Source organism: Eretmochelys imbricata, chromosome 6, assembly GCF_965152235.1.
Source record: "Eretmochelys imbricata isolate rEreImb1 chromosome 6, rEreImb1.hap1, whole genome shotgun sequence".
In the NCBI taxonomy this organism is placed as follows: domain Eukaryota; kingdom Metazoa; phylum Chordata; order Testudines; family Cheloniidae; genus Eretmochelys; species Eretmochelys imbricata.
In genome coordinates, this window is record NC_135577.1 from 121,260,601 (window position 1) to 121,279,429 (window position 18,829).

The 18,829-nt window shown below is 45.8% G+C and overlaps 1 protein-coding gene across 2 annotated transcripts in view; it reads right to left on the reverse strand.

Moving 5' to 3' along the window:
- DAAM1 (dishevelled associated activator of morphogenesis 1) overlaps positions 1-16,494 on the reverse strand; it is a 189,446-nt gene extending 172,952 nt beyond the window's left edge. The window contains exon 1 of one of the 2 annotated variants that reach the window (XM_077819544.1): positions 16,446-16,494. The gene's annotated coding sequence lies outside the window, so the exon portion shown is untranslated. Of the gene's footprint in view, positions 1-16,397 lie in introns of both variants that reach the window. The other variant, XM_077819543.1, reaches the window with a different exon arrangement.
- Between the last annotated feature and the right edge of the window lie 2,335 nt (positions 16,495-18,829).

The following is an 18,829-nucleotide window of genomic DNA, read 5'->3' on the forward strand; positions in this document are numbered from 1 at the left end:
TATAGAAATGGGCTGACTGCATTTCAGATTTATTCTCATTTTTCCCCTTAGATGTACAACTCAAGTATCACATTGCACAGAACAAATATGGATTGACGTGAACAGGACTACACACATGCTTAAAGTTCGGCACATGCTTAAGTGCTTGACCGAACTGGGGCCTGAAAGCAGCCCTAATTAGCTGGAATCTCTCAAATCTTGAAATCCATGTCTTCATACCTCCTACCTGGCTTTTATATTTTAAAAAAGGCCAAGTATTTCCACAAGTAATTTAAGAGCAGAAATTCCAGTCTTCAAGAAGCAGGTTGATGGAGAAATGACCCATGCAGAATAAAGAGACATAGCAATGTTAGATTGGCTCGTAAGTCTACTCTATCTGATCTAATATAAACCACTGCAACAGTGGTTCTTTCCTCTGTGTTTTACAATAAAGGTACACTACCGTATGACCTAGTGGCCAATGAAATAAATGATGATACCTGAAACCTAGCATTTGACCCACCACGTACAAAACATGTCAACACTTGAGACATGATCCTTCTAGGAGTGTCACAGTGAAGTGCTGGCATCATACGTGTCCAGTCCACATTGGACTGAGCCACATCCCATTATAGATAAAGCACCATAAATGATACCCAAATGCAACAGTGATCAGATTAAATTACAGTGATCAGATGATCGGTTCTTCTGCTAATTTTATAGTTTGTCTTATATCCCTCCTTCTCTTACCACCTTGGTAGATAAGAAAAAAAGATGCAAGGCATTAATGCAATAGATAAGGTGATTACATTTCATCCCGTTCTCTATACCATCAGTCTCTTACTTTAAATTTGTAAAATAATTATTTTCAACCTTTTAAAAAAAAAATGGGGGCACTTGTTTTCCAGTTTGCCTGGATTAAAAACCATACAGCTTTGCAATTCTACATCATGATCTAGAAATATTTAGGGGAAATATATAGCAGTACCTTCAGAGAACAGTATAAAATGCATCTTTTTTTTTTTTTAAAGTGATCACAGAACTAGTTTCTCTTGTTGTGGATGGAGTAAACATTTGGGGTACTCTTGACAAATGCTCACATCTAGATAGTTTGTGTTTAGATTTCTTTCCAATCAAGGCTGTGACACACAATGCAAGGCTTGCTGCACTATTACACACAATAATCAGTACCACGCAGGCAAACCATTCTATCGTAGCCGATATAAAAAGCTGACCAAGCCCTTTTTAGACAAAGATTTTCAAAAGTGACTAATGATCCAGGGTTCTGCCCAACTTCAAGTACCTTAATGGGACCTGATTTTCCAGCACTTTTTGGAGGGGAAGAGAGAGAGAGAGAGAGCACGCCCCTTTTAAAAAAAGGTATCTCAAGTTAGGCAACCAAAATATTATATATCAATCACTAGTCAGTTTTAAAAGTCTTGGCCTTCCTGTTTGGCATTATAGAATTACACAGTCATGCACCAAAATCTCTCTCTCTCAAGTAGATGGCTGCATTAATATCCTGATCCAAAGTCCACCAAAATCAGTTAGGAGACTTTCATTTTGTACAACGGGCTTTTGGTAAGACCCTACATCTGCTGTGCTATACTTGGGTTTCGCACATAAGTAACCAGAGATTTTAATCCTAGGAAATTGAGCTGCAAAAACAACTGAAGAGACAAGTTTATGCACCTATGGAACCCTCAAGCACGACTAAATTCTTCTCTATTTATCCAGCATACAGTCTACACCATCGGCTATTTTAATCCCTCTGTTAGTGAACAGTAACACTGCAGTTGGATAAAGACATTTGACAAAAATCTTATTTAGAGATCAGGACAAACTTAATTGGTTTTTAGCCAGACCTGCACAAAGACGGGTTATTCCACAAATAAGGTTGTTAATCTGCCCATTATACTCTGTGAACTCCAACTGAAGAAGAAAGAGATGCTAGAAGGAATGTAATATTTCAGGAGCACATTTTCCTGTGTGTCCTTAAAATGAGTAACAGTAACTAGATAGTGAATTAGGAACAAGAAGACTGTGTGTTTTAAAAAGCAGATTAGCTAGAAAAGAAAACCGTTCGGTCTCTCTTCTGCTTCACATTTGAAATACACTATACCTAATGAACACTACATCTAATGAATAGCTACTGTATTTCAGTTTCTTTAAACAATAGCTAATGAGAATTCTTTAAAGTTACATTTTAATAAGAGAGCTAACTGCCCATCCTTTCCACTGCAAACTGACATTTCCTCAACTAGATGCACGTTTTTCCATGGTACTGTCAAACAGATGAGACTCAGGAAATATGGGTCCACTTCCCAGCCTGTGCGCCTTTAGATCAAGTTGTACATGACTTGTTCAAAGCCAATGGAAAAGAACTCAATTGACTTGGATAGACTTTGCATCAGGCCCTTAGGTGATCCATGCCTCAGCTCCCTCTGCACACACTCTCTCTCTCTCTCTCTCTCTCTCGACTGCATCGGGTGCTAAGAGGTAGGCTACGTTCATCAGATGCTATGATGTTTGATGGGAGAGAGTATAAATGCAGAGATAGATAGAACACATTGCTTCTATGCTAATATGCCACTAAGATTCCAGGGGGCTGGGGTTCTCTCTCCTGGAAGGCAAATGCTCCTAGTTTTTATATAATTCAAAAAGTATTGTTTTTGTTATAAAAGTTTCTTAAACACACAGAGCAGGAGGTTTACTACCAGTTCCCCCGGCGCCTACGCCCACTCAAATTGCTGTACAATAATTTAAACAACATAAAAGCCATTCTCATAACTGCTTATTAGAAATTATACAATAGCTAAATTACAGGGCTGCAAAAGCAGCAAAGATGCAAAGATGCTGAAACGGGTGTTTGGTGAGGATCATGACTTCTTTTCCCCCGTGAAAGAGCCTAGAATCATTGGGTAAATCTACACCACTACCACAACAACAACAACAACAAAAAACAACCCTGAGGCACCAAGTCTCCAAACCCAAGTCAGTTGAGTTGGGCTTACAGGTTAAAAGCTGCAGTGTAGACACTCGAGCTCAGCGACCCACCCCCTTGCAAGGTTCCAAGGGCTCGACATGAAACTAGCAGTGCCAGGTTTAGCTCATGGGGTGGTCAGAAAATTTTCTGTTGAAACTGTTTGATAGAAAATTTGATTTCAACCGAGTTACGCTCTTCACAGCCAACAAGTGTGTGTTTTCTGCCAAAAATTTTTGATTTGTCAAAAAGCCAAACACATGAAAACTGATATATTCTGATTCAGACATGCCATCATGGTGCCTCATGGGAGTTGTAGTTCAGTTGTCTCGTATCCCCATTCTCCTCTATTAGTTGGACTCCCCAGCTGGACTGCAACCATGATTACATACTACCTCCCCTCACCAACAGGGCAGGCCATGGACAACATAGTCCCACCTGGGAGTTTGGCCCATACACAAAGGGGACATAAGACAACTGGACCACAACTCCCATAAGGCACTGCAGCAGCACTTCCGAATCAAACTACCGTGGTTTTCAGTTGAAATATTTCAGTTTTTCACTGGAAAAAAAAAAGTCAACGTTTTCTGTAGGGAAAGAAAACCACCACCATTTTCCAACCAGCTCTCTGTAGAACACTTCACCAGCACTGGGATAACATATACACCAGCCTTGGCACATCACTTAACAGAAGAAGTACATTAGCTTCCAGTTAATGTAATATTAGAGAAAGAATGACAGTACACTGACTTATTAAAGCCTCTAGCCATATGGAAGAGCCCTATAGAATTTAATAATGATTTAACTTTGTAGGGTTCTATGGAAACCCACAAACTAGACTTTAGGAAATTCTCTCTTTTCTATGGGATTTTTCAGTCACCTTATAAAATTGTGTAGCAGGGATACAATTCCTGTATATTTATTAGAAAAGTTTAGGTGGTTTTTGTTTGTTTTGTGTTTTTTTACACAAAAGCCATCTCAAACTATAGAAAGGTTACCATTTTCTACAGGATTCTCATAAGTTATCTGAGAAGACATCCCATTTCTTGCACTGAAATTATATGATTTATTAATTCAAAGATTATATAATTTGATTCTCAGTATATTGAGTGTCTCATGTAATTTTAAACAATTAAGTGCAGTTTTGCTTCATTCGTGGATTAAGAAATGTTTATGGGCCTCACAAATGGAAGAATAGCATTTACAACAAAATTAAGTTCCAGAAAAACTATTAATATTAAAAGAAATTGGTTTCCAACTATGGATCTGAGAGTAAACTGACTGCACAGATTACAGTATTTAATGTGCTATAAAAATGTTTCCTTTTTTTGTCTTATGCAATTGGTTGAGTTTTTGGTGGTTTCATAGCCACAGTTATTTCACATGCAATTTGCCAGGCAGACAATCTTCATAGAAAATAATTGGAGTTCAAAAATGGAATAATACACTCAGAAGAGCCTTCAACCTCCTACAAAATGTCTTGATATATTTCAGAACAAGGAAGGAGGTATGTGGACTAACTCCTGCATTCGAGAACATGTTTGGTTTTAAAACCAAACACTTGCACACATTGGTGTCTAGCACGCAAATCAGTTATGTAAGATATTTTACCAGGATACACATTTGAAATACCATCTCTTGTAAACAAGGCTGTTCTGGAGGCAACAGGGATTAGTATAGTTCAAACAGACCCTCTTCTATGGGCACTGCACTGAGTAAAGTGTTTGCATTCACAGAGTTTCCATCAAGGTGGGCCTGAAAAGGGTACACAAATTTTCGCGGACCCATTTGCCCCTCACACAAGTCTGCATTCATCCCATATCAGGAGATGACACTGTGCCGACCAAAGAGCAAAAGCAGCAAACACAAAGGAATGTTAAAATGAGGGGTCCCTGTCGGTCATGGAACAGAAGTCTTTAAATTAACAGATTTACAGCCATTTACATACACACAAGCATCCTTGAGGGAACCAGCTGTAGGTCCCTTATTTATAGTAGAGACATTTCATAGGGTCACACAAGAGTTTACAGGTCCTTTAAGTCCCACCCATTTACTAGGAGATGGGGGGGGGGGGAAGGGGGCAAACAAGACTTGCTTGTTCAGACAGCCTTCCAGCCAGACAAATGGATTACGCCACAGCCCCAGACCAGCACTAAATCCTTTTGGGTTCTTATACATTTGCAAGGAAAATACACTAGGTAACAGCTACAGAACAGCAGCAAGTTAGACGGCAGAGAGACCGTGATGGAAGGTAGCATCACCCAAACATGTTTGGACCAGAAGGGATCAACACTGCAAGCGGCCATCCATTCAAAATGCAGGACTACCTTGCAGCTGTGCCATAGCAAAGCTCCGTGTGGGTGGGGGCAAGCAGCTCTAAACTGCCTCGCCTGCCTTCCCAATCCTGGGACTGGCTGGGAGCCAAACTGGTCTCTAGCAGCCTAAAGGCTGCTCTAATCTATACTGATTTGTAATGGACAACCTGGATGGCATTACATCAGAAGATCATCAAGCACAGAATGCTCTGGGCTCCTGACATCAGCCACTCCTTCCCCAGACGTGCCCCTGAGGGTCTGGCCCAGAGTTGGCTAAGCAATTTAGATTTCCCCATAGTAATTTTCATCCTTACCTTTTCATGCATTCCATGTCCATGGCAATTCATGCTTCCATGTCCGGGATAGTCCTCATCTTCCCACTATGGGTTGCTTTAGCATGGGACAGGGCAGGAGCCCAGAGTATTCTATGGATCATATTAAAGCAGCTCTGCCCTTTATAGCCTTCGGCACACTATCCAAACATCGCATAATAATAAAGGACTGCTGATGCATGATGGGAAACTTGGAAGCCATCGGACAGCGTAAGCAGTTCATGTGCCCTATTTTCACCTGCTTTCCTCCTGCTGTGGTTTATTCCCCACCTTGAGCCATGGTCTGTGCTTTATGACTTCCCAATCAATTGCTACGGAGATTATTATGTTGTCACTGACAAATGTAAATGACAGGTGAAAAATAAGCACAAGGAAATGAACTCAGAAGAGCCTGTTTATGGCAACATTTGCATGAAGAGCAGGAAGAGATAGAAAATAACCAGCTGAGTTTAGCAGAAAGGCAGGCTATGGGTATGTCTACACTGCAATTAGACACCCGTGGCTGGGCCCTGCCAGCTGACTTGGGCTCTCAGAGCTCAGGCTAATGGGGTGTTTAATTGTGGTACAGATGCTTGGGCTTGACCCTGGGCTCTAGGACCCCATGAGGTTGGAGGGTCCCAGAACTTGGGCTGCAGCCTGAGTCTAAACATCTACACCACCTACACCACAATTAAATAGCCCCTTAGCCTGAGCCCTGAAAGCCCAGGTCAGCTGGCACGGGCCAGCTGAGTATTTAACTGCAGTGCAGACATACCCTGTGATGTTTTTGTGGCATTTTCTAATAAGCATCAGCAGCTCCTTATGTAAAATCCTGATATATCTTAAGAAGTTCTGCCAAGTTTAAGACAATCCTGGGTAATAAAATTTTGTCCTGTCCGTTCAATCTTGGCAGAGAGCTCAGTGGAAACCCCACACGCCTCCTTTGTTGGGAAATATGCGCCAGATCTAGGGGAGGGCAGCACAGCTAATCTGCACAGAGTACAACACAGGGATGTGGTGACAAAGTCAATCAAAGCTCCCCTCTGTACCCCACTGATCTGGGGGCAGGGCAAGACATTGTCTCCTAGACACAATTCTAAAGGGACAAAACCACAACTGAAAATCAGCATGACACCAGGTCCTGGTTGGGTCTTTTTCATCGCTACCCCTGCAGCAGGGAAAGGAGTGGTGCAAGAGTCCCTATACCAGAGGGTTCCAGTAGAGTTTAGAAGAGATGGCTCCATTTTTCCTATTCACTTCAAGGGTCTCTCTTTGTGGGCAGGGGCGGTATTTAGCCAGACTCAGTATTTCAATGGGCACAGATGCTGAAAGACCGCCTTATTTTTCATTGGAGCACATCATACTATGGTCAGTGAAACACATCAGGCTCAATCTTCTTCCCATTTATGCTGGTGGATATATGGTCATTGACTTCAATGGGTTCCAGAGGTTAGACCTCACAGAATGTACACTTCATTGTAAAGAGAGACACTTGTCTGTGATATCAATTAACTTCGCCTCACTAGCCCCAAACCTCCTGGGTTAGACAAGGAACTACTTGGACCAATAAGCTTGAATGGAAGCTCACTAACCAGTACAAACATGGAAGACATAATTTAGTTAAGCATCAAGTAGCTAGATGTGCATAGTTAAGTATTGCCTTCTACATTCCTTTTGATAAGCAAGACGTGAAGCCACTTGCCTGACAAGGCAAATTGCTCTTAAATAATTTGTAAGGCCCCGTTCATGCAGTGGAGCGGAATTCTCCCAGTAGGATGCCTTCTAAGAGCTCTCAGTGGAGTAGGTGTGCAGAGAAATACTTGAAGAAGGAAGATGCCATTTCTTCCAAAAAGGCCATGCAGAAGGGCCTGTAACAAATGCCTTTAGCCATGCTAGGAGAGCACCCATACCCAGCAAGAGGTAATGGCTGCTGTGGCTTGTAAAGATATCAGGGGGAAAAAATCTGAAAGGGTTCAGAAAAGAGCTACAAAAATGAACAGAGGTCTGGGAAACCTGCCTTACAGTGAGCCTTGGGCTATTCAATGTCTTTAGCTTATCAAGAAGGTTAAGAGGTGACTTGACCACTGTCTATAAGTGGGGAGACTTCCAACAGAGGACTCCTTAATTTAGCATACAAAAGCTTAACAAGGCCCAGCAGCTAGCAACCAAAGGAAGATAATTCGAGCTAGAGATTAAAAATTTGCCCCTTAAGCCATTGGGAACTAATCAATGGAACAGCTTACTAAGCAATGTAGTGGGTTTGCCATCACTTGAAGTCTTTATATCAAGACTGGATGCCTATCTGAACAGAGCACTCTAGCTCCACCACAAGACATTGGCTTGATGCAGGGATTAGTGGGTGAAATGGTTTGGCCTGTTTCATACAGGAGGCCAGGCTAATTGATCATAAATGATGCCTTCTAGTCTTAAAGTCTCAGAATATTTCAAAACCCTAAAATCTTCCACTGCTTGGTGTTTAAAACAGACTCTTGCATTTCCAAGCGCCATCCTTCTGTTCAAGATACCAGACACCCAGTTGCCAAGCATTAACTGCCTGGGAGTGTAAACGTTGCTTTATAGGGCAGCATTTCTTGCATGCAGCCACCAGGGGCTTTTCTTGTGGCCACAGCTTTCAGGGCAGTGATGGAGGCGGGGAGGGGAAAAGCAGCTATAGTTTTCCAGGGAAGCTGATGAACAATTTTGAATACCAGTGTACACAAACCCAGAGTATGAAATCCCTATTAGGGAAATCTACATGACACTGTGTTACACTGTCTGTTCTTTCAGATGAGAAAAATGGGCTCCATGTCCCTAGGTGCAAGAGTCGCCAGAGCCCCGCAGCACTGGAAAGTCCAAGAGGAAACGCTGCACTTGGAGTGGGCAAGGCCAAGATACTGGAATGCTGTGTCTATTCACTGCAGCTCCCCCCTCCCTCCTGCTCAAACGCAGCTTCTGCAAAGTGACCTATCAATCCCTGACTGCAGTTTGAAGTCCAGTATTGTCAACCCAAGCATTCCAAAAATCATGAGATTTTAACAATCTCATGGCTTTTAAGACAAACACTAATATATTTGGGTTCTTTTCATTTGCTTTCAGGTTGCAGAATGCTTACAGTGCTTCAGGCTTTTCTCTGTAACCATAAGGGCTAGAAGCTTAATTTTATTTTTATTTTTGAAAGGAAAGCTGAAATTCTCACAATCACAGGACTCCAGGCCCTGGAGCATAAAAAAATAATTACTGGACTACAATAAAATCATAAGAGTTGGCATCACTGAAAGTCTGTCTACTGGCTCAATCCCTAGTGGAGGGTAACAGGGCAAATGTAGCGGTCATCTATTATCCACCCAACTCCTCCCCATCAGCCTTTCTGGTGCTCTCCCTTTCTCTCCTCAGATTCTCCCACATGCGTCCTCAATGACTTCAGTTTTCATGTCGATGATCCATCTGATCCTTCACTGCATATCCCCTCGTCCTCACCTCTTCCTTTGACTCCCACTCACCAACAGGACTGTTCACTCGACTTGGTCGCCCCCCCCCACGGCTCTCTCACCTGCTGCATTTCCCCTCCCTGAGCATCACCAGTCTCTCTTTCTGCATCATCCGTCACCCCCACATCACACCCCCGTCCCTTGGCCATTCTCGGACTTCCAATCCACCAGCATTGAGGACTTCTCGTCTGCTCTCCGCCCTCTCCTCCCTTTCTTCTGCCAATCTGGTTGTTGATTCTGTCCTTGCTTCACTCCTCCTCCACCCTTGATTCTTTTGCCCCTCTCTTCCATGAGAAGATCCACCCTGCCAACCCTCATTTGCCCTCAACACCCACTTCCTCCACTCCGGCGCGTGCTCTGCAGAGCATCGCTGGTGGAAATCCTGTGACCAGGCTAACTTCCTCCATGGCACATTCATTCTCTCCTCCCCCAGTGCTGTCACCTCCCTCGCTACACAGCTCTGCTTCTCCAGTTTAACTGAATCCCAGACACCTCTTCACCAATGGCAACTCATTCTTCAAACCCTCCCTACCGCCACCTCCTCCTGCCTTCATCACTCTGTCTGCAAAGGTTCTCCATTTCTTCCAAGTGAAAACTGACAGGATACAACCAGACCATCCCCCTCCCCTGAACTTGCAGTCCATTCCCTCCTCTCCTATCACAGATACAGGGTTCTCTCGGTCACATCAAACCCAAGCTGCTAATCTTCACTTTCAAGGCCCTTCCCTCTCATTGACCATCAAGAATGTCGACTCCTGCCTCAGATAGGCTCATGATGCCAGTCACCATCAGCGACATTTTCAAACAAGCACCCTTCTGCTACGCTGCCCCTCATGCTCGGGCAGAGCTCCCCACAAACACCCCGAAAACTACCTCCTCCTCCAAAAACCCTCCTCCTCTTTTCTTTGCTGTGATGCCTACCAAAAAAAAAAAACGAACTTGACACCTGTTAAGCTGCTGGTGCAAAGATGACTGCCTATCATGCTCACCAATATTGTCCCATTGTTTCCTTGCACTCTCCTGTCAGTCTGTCGGCATCCATCTGCTGTCCCATGTTTTTATACTTCATAGTAAGCTCTTCAGGGTGGGGAACTGTCTTTTATTCTCTTTATACAGTGCCTCGCAGAAGGGGGTTCTAGGCTATGACTGGGGCTCTTAGATATTTGTATACAAATAATAATACCACCAGTCCCTAGCTAAAGGTGAGCAACCTCCCTCCCTCTTCGCCTCCCCACCCCACCCTTCCTTATTAGCAAAGAGTGTGCTGTGCAAATTGCAATCTCACATACCAAGGAGGGGCTGGAGAGCAAATCAAGCCCAGTGGTTCTGTAATCTGCTCGGTAGGACTTCTTGCATTAAATGGAATGTTAAAGATAGAGCAACTGGAGGAGGGACTAATGCAATTGTTTAGTCAAGCTAATACTCACATACTTAACTGCTTTACAAACACTTTAATTAATCCTCACATCCCCCCCACGTGGCAGGCAAGTACTATAATCTAAGTTATACAGATAGGGAAACTAAAGCAACAAGTTTAAGTAACTTGTCCAAAGCCACAGACGGAATCAGTATCAGAACTGGAAACTTTTGAGCATTCCTAGCTTCATCTCCATTCCCAGGATTCAATCATGCCTCTTTCTATAGCCCACCACTTATTTGTTACAAAGTGCAACCACACACGCATTATCTTTAAGAAATTCAGTAAGGACATGAACTGAATTTTAAAGCATGAAACTAACAGCACTTGGAAACAGATCCATGTGAGCTTTTTAGCTCAACAATAAAATGCAGATTTTTTTTAAAAAGCTGTAATTTTTTTTTTAAATCTGTAGTGCATTTTTAAACAGCTTACTTAACAGCTCTGGTTAAATCATATTCAATTCCAACAGAGGAAGCATACCTTGCTTAACATGGCGCCAAGAGCTGATTCATGGCAGTTGCAACTTTTGTAAAAGTTCAATTATTTAATTATGACAGTCAAGCCAGGAACCCAAGTGTCCAACAAAATCCTTGTTTGTAAAAGAAGCCTGGAGAAATCTTGTCAAGCAGGCTTCAGAAATCGCCCAAGATGACAGCTGGGAGCCTTGACTTTATCTGCTGGTGGCACATGAAAGAATTAAACCCATGAATACTTGAAGCATTGCTGCAAAGGACATTCTGACACTGCGAATCAGCCCAGAGCTCTCTTGAAAGATACAAAGATTGACAATTTATGTTTTAAACACTTAAGAGAAATAGGAATGACTAATGCTAACAATTTAAGTGTATATTTGAATACCGGGGTGGGGGAAAAGAACCACACTTTATGAAAGGTGGGCTTAGCTTAAATAAATTGGTTAGTCTCTAAGGTGCCACAAGTACTCCTTTTCTTTTTATAATAACCATGTTAGACCTCTCAGATTGTGTTAGAGAGGATTATATGCACATCAACAGAAGGGCTTATAAACAACCTATTGAACACTAACCATTTATTAAAAATATCTATGAATCTTGAACCCTTTATAACTGGAACCTCAAAAAAAGTCTAACATTAATCTGGGTCAGCCCCCACAAAAAATACATAATAATGTGGAGTCTTTATTCAATTCAAAGGCTTCCAACTTTTCAGTAGAAACACTTTTACCTCAAAGCCCGACAAGAGTTGCAGATTTATCAGGGAACATAAGATAAGTTTAACTACGCACATTCTGCTCCTTTTCTCCCCCAAAAAACCCTACACTTTTGCTTGTGACACTCCATTGCCCTTTTTCCCCTGCCAGGTTCCCGCTGGTTTTTTCAACAGCTGATAGACAGAGCATGTAAAGGGCAAGCAAATCCGGGAAGTCCTGGCACTTGGAAGAACCTAGATTGCAGGGGTTGTGTTCCAGACGAGCAGGTAAACAAGACTTGCAAGAAGCTGTGAATATCTTTGCACCTCCTGGGTGTTTTCAGTAGGAGGGACTTCTCAGTTGGGAGGGGAATAGAAACAATGACAGCTCAGAAGGGAAACAAGCAAAGAGATAAACATAATCCAGTCAGACTTGCTGTCTCGCCCTTGCCCCTGCCTTCTTCCCATCTTCTGAATCTAAGGGAAGGGCTGTCTAGAGTGCCACAGAAGTGTTAGCAGAGAGTGTAACTGAAAGAGGGCATCTTCCTGCTACATTCCCTCATTCCCCCACTGGAAGCAAGAGGAAAAGGAGCCTCAGATCGAGACTGGTTTTACACAGTTTAAAGTATTAATGAACAAATTCTACTCTACCTTATACTCTACCCATCCTGTTTACTTCACTGGGGCCAGCACAGGGTCTCAATCAGATACTAAAACTGGATGTATGCCTGGTTCGCTGATGGAATCTGAAGGACTTCCTATAGTAACACCAGAGAAAGGGGCCGACTCCCATCACAAATAAACCCAGGAGCAAACAGGGCACAGAACTGTGAAGCACGGAGTGCCTTCGGCCGCCACTGAAGTCACACCTTGGAAGACCAAGGCCATAGTTACAAAATGAATTGAAAAGCTTGAAGTTCCTTTTGCTATTTTGTTCCAATATAAGGCAATTGCAAACAGAACATATTCAGGGTAGACACAACACCTGAATATTTTGTACTATACTTGGGGTTTTCCTATTCTTCTGTAATTGATTAATCAAGACAGTAATATGGGAGGTGTATGTTTGGCTTAAAAATAAATACCATACATAGTTCAATCTGCCGGTTTGAGGAGCAAATTTGATCCGACTCAGGTAACAGATTCTGACACTGTGGGACTAATTTAATCCTCATGGAGATGACAAATTCAGCACTTGCAGGAAGACGGTTCACTGATCCCCCTAGCAGAAATCATTGCTATGAAGAAATGCAGTTTGTAAATTTCACTTCCAGAAAGTGGAAGGAGACAGACATTTATGGCTCACAAAGAGTTGGAAGAAAGAATGAGGAGTACCTGGGGCACCTTGGAGACTAACAAATTTATTTGAGCATAAGCTTTCGTGGGCTAAATCCCACTTCATCAGATGCATGTAGTGGAAAATACAGTAGGAAGACACACGCACACAGAGAACATGAAAAAATGGGGGTTGCCATACCAGCCCTAAGAAGACCAATCCATTAAGGTGGGCTATTATTAACAGGAGAAAAAAAAGAAAGTTGGAACAATCAGTACCAAGAGATTTAGCATGCAATATCAAAATCAACCTCTAGGGGACAAATTGGCAGAACAGGATAGCTGAGGCATCAGGGTGGATCATGACTGGTTTGAGACCCGAGTTAGAAAAGGAAACAAACTATAATTTTGCCCTCTGACTACCATCATCTGGGTCATTGCCCCAACAGCTACACCTCTTCTTTCTCCTCTCTGGCTGGTATCTAGCCACACAAGAGATAGTGGGACTTGTTTGAACCAATGGATCTTTAAAGTCCTCCAGAGATCTTTTGGCATTTTACTTTACTAGGTGATATTCTCAAGGGTCAAACTGAGGAGATGTGTGAGTGGGAGAGACATTTCTTCTGGTACATCGAGTTGTTTAATATTAGAGGAGAAGCGAGGAATAGACGTTCCACTTTAAAACTTTTTTGTTATTTATGCCCCAGCATCCTGTCAACATTCCCCAGCACATAAGCTATAATGTCCAACACTGAATGAGTAGCATTTTCAGAAGTGGCTACTACTTTTAGGCATTCATCTTTGGACACTAAGGATGAAATCTTTACTTCATTGGGGTTAATAAGTGTTTTGCCATTGACTTCCAAGGGATCAGGATTTTTCAGAGGTGTTGGGGGTCCAGGCACTCAGCACCTCTAAAAAACTGAACATTAAAAAAACCCAACAAAGATCAGATCCTCAATGTCAAATTAGTCACTGAAAAAATGGGAGCAACCAAAATGAATAGACACTGTTGAAAACTGTGGCTTGAGTGACTATCCCAGGTCACAGAGCAAATCTGCAGTAGATCCCAGATCACGAGTCTTATGCATGAACCACACACGCCCATTCTCCCTCTAACACTGGCATTTCATAATTTCGTTTGTAAGCCCCTTGGAGTGTGACCCTCTTTTTGTTCTGTTTGTACATCACCTCTCACAATGGGATCCTGGTCTATGACATTGCCATAACTAGGATATTGTATTACAAATAATAACAACAACAGTTAGTGTACACAGTAATTCCCCCCATCACACACTACTGTAATGCTGAGTTAGACTGTAATGTCCTCAGAGGAGGGGACCTTATCGTCTTAGTTTTGCAGAGTGACAGGAACTCTTCCTGATACTCCATAAACGATGACCATTACTCTGTTAGCAACAATATGCATCTCAAAGTCTGTCCCAACCACCAGCCAGACAACTGGAAACTTCGGAAAAGTGTATTTGAAAAGCAAGTTTTGGACCTTGTGTCTGTAAAAATCATGTTTAAAAGCCTACAACTCACACTCCTCTTGCTACAAGTCATAAGTAAGTGGTTGTGTCAGCAGGAGGATAAACAGAAACACCCTGTGGGGTATCGTGCATGTTCCCTACACGTCTGTTCAGATGCCATTAGATAAACAGGTAGGCACAGCATCCTCACTCCCACAAAAGAGCGAGAGCAACCAAGGGGGAGCAGTAAGTAGACGGGGAAAGAGAAACAGCTAGGCCAATGGATCCCAACCCACTGACAGAGGCCACCGTGTACTTCCCCCATCTCAATTTGCGACTTGTCCAAGTGAAGCAACCACGCTCAGTTTCCCTCTCCCATCTTCCTCCGCTCCTGTTCACCCCTCTCCTGGCTGTTCATTTTTATTCTCTCAGTCAGTGGCTTCCCCTCTCCAGTCAGCAGAAGGTTGCCAGCTAGAGATGGGGGGTTCATTGGTGGCTCCATAGGGGCCAGATCACAGATGCCCAAGCAAGCCAAGGCGAGGAGCTTGAGCCCATGAGCCACTGCCTGAGCCGGCAGCCATGTCAATACCATCCTTTGGCCAGTTTCATGGGGGATACAGCGGGAGCAGAAGGCGGCTGGCTTCCAAGGCTGCTTTACACACAAACCACGGTCTGTACAATGGGGAGGCAGATCCAGGTCTGCGGTTTACTCCAGCCCTGCTGTTCTTCCTCCAGTATTCTGGGAGGGTCGACGGTAGGAAACACACCCCTAGGTTAATGGGGATGGCACTGGGCACACCCACTAGCCACACCCTCCCCAGCTATGAGCAAGAGCCCCCCCAAGACAGAGCAGAGGAAATACTAGAGGCTCCAGTGGCAGGAATAACCATAGCAACCAGAGTCATAATACCCACCCACCCCCATCTCCCCTGCTCTTGCAGACGCTCTCCTGCAGCCCAGCTCGCTCCGGATTTGACGACAACTAGTCAGGATGCGGAGCAGCCAGGTGCTTCTCCGCTCCCCCCTGCCGAGGGTCCAGCGCCCCCGGCTCACTACTGATCTCCTGCCCCGGCGGGGCTCCAAAGCGAGCCCCCAGGAGCTCGAGCCCACGGGAGCCCCCCCCCGGCGCCCTCGCCCTTCGCCCGGGGAGCGGAAACCCGGCCGCAGTTTCAATGTCACCCACTGGGGAAACCTGATTCGCCTCTTTTCCGCCCAGCGGCTTGCCCGGGGCCGCCGCCGGCACTGGGCTACAGAAGCGAGAGGCGGCCAAGCCCCAGCCCTGCCTTGGGCTCGCCGAGCTCGGCAGGGGGCAGCGAGCGGGCCAGGGCATTGCGGGGGCTGGGATCCTGGAGAGAGGCAGCCCCGCCCCACCCCACCCCACCCCACCGCGGGTGTCACACCCCTCTGGGGGTCCGAGGCGCTCCGGTGCCACACCCCCAGGGAGCTCGGACGCCCGAGCCTGGCCGCTCCGTTTCAGGCGCCCCTGACGCCCAGGTGCGGCTCGCCGCCGCATCTTGACCGGCCGCCCGCTGGGAGCCAGGCTCGGGCCATTGCTCCGGGGGCAGCGCCCAAGCCGGAGCCGAGGGGGAACGTCCCCCTTTGTTAGCCGGCCCCCGGCGGAGATGCAGCTGCCGCCCGGAGGAGGCGGGGGGCTGATCGGCCCCAGCTGCTCGCCCAGCCCGGCGGGAGGGTCGCTCCCGCAGCCCGCCCCCGGGGTGGAAAGCTCGCCTCGCTGGCGAGGGGGCATCCCCGCAGAAGCCGCCTGCGATCAGCCATTTTCCGCGCCGGCAGCCACCCGCGGAGCCGGCGCTGTCCTCTCGCCGTCCCACCCGCGACCTGAGCGGCCGGTTCAGCCGTGACCGACTTTCCCCGGGCTGGGAGCGAGCGCCCGGCTCGGCGCAGCCCCCCGCGCCCGGGGCTCGCCCAGCCCAGCCCGCCCCTGCGCTTGCCCGGCGGGAGAGCGAGAGCCGCCGCCGCCCGCCCTTACCTGCAGACCCCGGGCATCCTTAGCAGCCAGCGCCGCAGCCCTGCCTACCCGAGCAGCCGCTCCGCCAGTTCCCGTCCCCGCCGCCCGGGCGCTCGCCAGCCTGCAGGTGACATCATCCCCGCTCGGCCTAATAGGATACACGGTGGCCGAGACTGCGCATGCGCTGGCCTCGGTGAGCCACCCCTCCCGCCCCAGCGCCTGCTGGGAGTTGGAGTGCGGCGGCGCCTTGCCGTGCCCACGGCCGCCGTGCAGCTGGGACTACACTTCCCAAGCCCCCCCTCAGCCCCCAGCCCCAGCTGGAATGCTTCCCCAGCGGGCACGCTGCAGCAGCGGGGAGCGTGCCCGGCAGGGAGGATGGAGCCGGCTGGCGCAGCGGGGCTGCCCTTTGTCATTCAGCAGCCCCCCCCCCCACCCCCTTAGGGTCCTCGGTTTTGCTTGGACTGTTCCTGGAGGCCTCATCCCATGACACAACCTGTAAAGACGAATTGTTAATTCCTGGAGCCTCCAAGACACGCCGGGTAGCGGGACCAGATGTCCCCATTTTATAGGGACAGTCCCGATTTGGGGGTCTTTTTCTTATATAGGCTCCTGTTACACCCCCCACCCCAATTTTTCCCATTTGCTGTCTGGTCACCCTAACGGCTGGAGGGTCGGCAACCCTGTCCCCCGCTCCCGCCTGGCACAAACCTAGCAAGGAAGAGTTTGCTGTGCACACTGGGACGTTGCCCTAGCAGGGTCAGCCGAGCCCCGATTCCCCCGTCCAGTGCCCCAGGCGGCCCAGTTGTGCCTGCTTGGTGCGCAGCTAGCACCCCTGCCTTTTGTTTTCCTCCCAACGACCTCTCCGTTTCTTCCACTACCCCGTTGTCATGGACAGCACGCCGCTTCCCTTGGCAGGGGTTGGGGGGACTACCCTGGAACCGCGTGCCATTTAGAGCAAGGAAAAGTTCCCTGTTCGGGGCTTGGTAAACAATTGAGCTCCGGGGGGGACAGATCAAAACGCAGTGAACACAGTTCACTAGGCTAATCAGCCACAATGACGGAGTCATTCACTAGAAATAACACGGTGAAATCCACAGCCCCAGCAGTTTCTCATGCCAGAGAGACAGAGACAGAGCTGTCAGCTGCTGTTGTAATAACTGCCTCCCTAATAACAGGCAACAATTCTTTGTTCGGTGCTCCTGCAGCCGGGCTCCTCTTTCTCTTCTAACTGCTGGAAACGCCAAAGAAATTAGCATCCCTTTTAATTTGCATCACCCCACCCAAAAACACACAGATAATAATAATAGAAATAACAAATAATTTATTAGACCTCTTTAATAATCAACATTAAAACATTCTCAGAAGTGGGAACAGGCATGTGCTTTTCACAATGGTGCTAGAGAGACAGAACATGCATTTAAACCCTGCAGTCTTGTTTCACAAATTGTGTTAATTATTAAAGCATTTAACAAATACACATAATATGCAAAAACAGTCCAACGATAATAAGACATATACACAAAGGCATAAACATGCTAAGACCAACACATAAGACATGATAAGACACTAGATTTATTATTCTTTATTTATATTGCAATAGTGCCTGGAGTACCTGTCAAAGAACACAGCCTTAAATGGACACAAATCTGACATCAGGAATTATAACATTCAAAAACCAGTAGGAGAACACTTCAGTCTCCCTGGTCAGTCAATAACAGACCTAAAAGTGGCAATTCTTCAACAAAAAACTTCAAAACAGACTCCAACATGTTTCAGAGTAGCAGCCCTGTTAGTCTGTATCCGCAAAAAGAAAAGGAGTTCTTGTGGCACTTTAGAGACAAACAAATTTATTTGAGCATAAGTTTTCGTGAGCTACAGCTCACTTCATCGGATACTGTAGCTCACGAAAGCTTATGCTCAAATAAATTTGTTCGTCTCTAAGGTGCCACAAGTCCTCCTTTTCTTTTTGCAGACTCCAACATGAAACTGCAGAATTGGAATTAATTTGCAAACTGGACACTATCAAATTAGGCCTGAATAAAGACTGGGAGTGGTTGGGTCATTACAAAACCTAAACCTAATTTCCCCCTACTGTTACTCACACCTTCTTGTCAACTGTTTGAAATGGGCCACTCTCATTACCACTACAAAAGTTATTTTTCCTCCCTTGGTATCCTGCTGTTAATTGAATTGTCTCCTTAGGCTGACCTCACACTTGGTAAGGCAACTCCCATCTTTTCATATATTTATACCTGCTCCTGTATTTTCCACTCCATCTGATGAAGTGGGTTCTAGCCCACGAAAGCTTATGCCCAGATAAATTTGTTAGTCTCTAAGGTGCCACAAGGACTCCTCGTTGTTTTTGCTGATACAGACTAACACGGCGACCACGCTAAAACAGCCTCGTTGTGCTTGGCATTATTCTAGTATGCCGTCAAAAGACAGTCACTGCA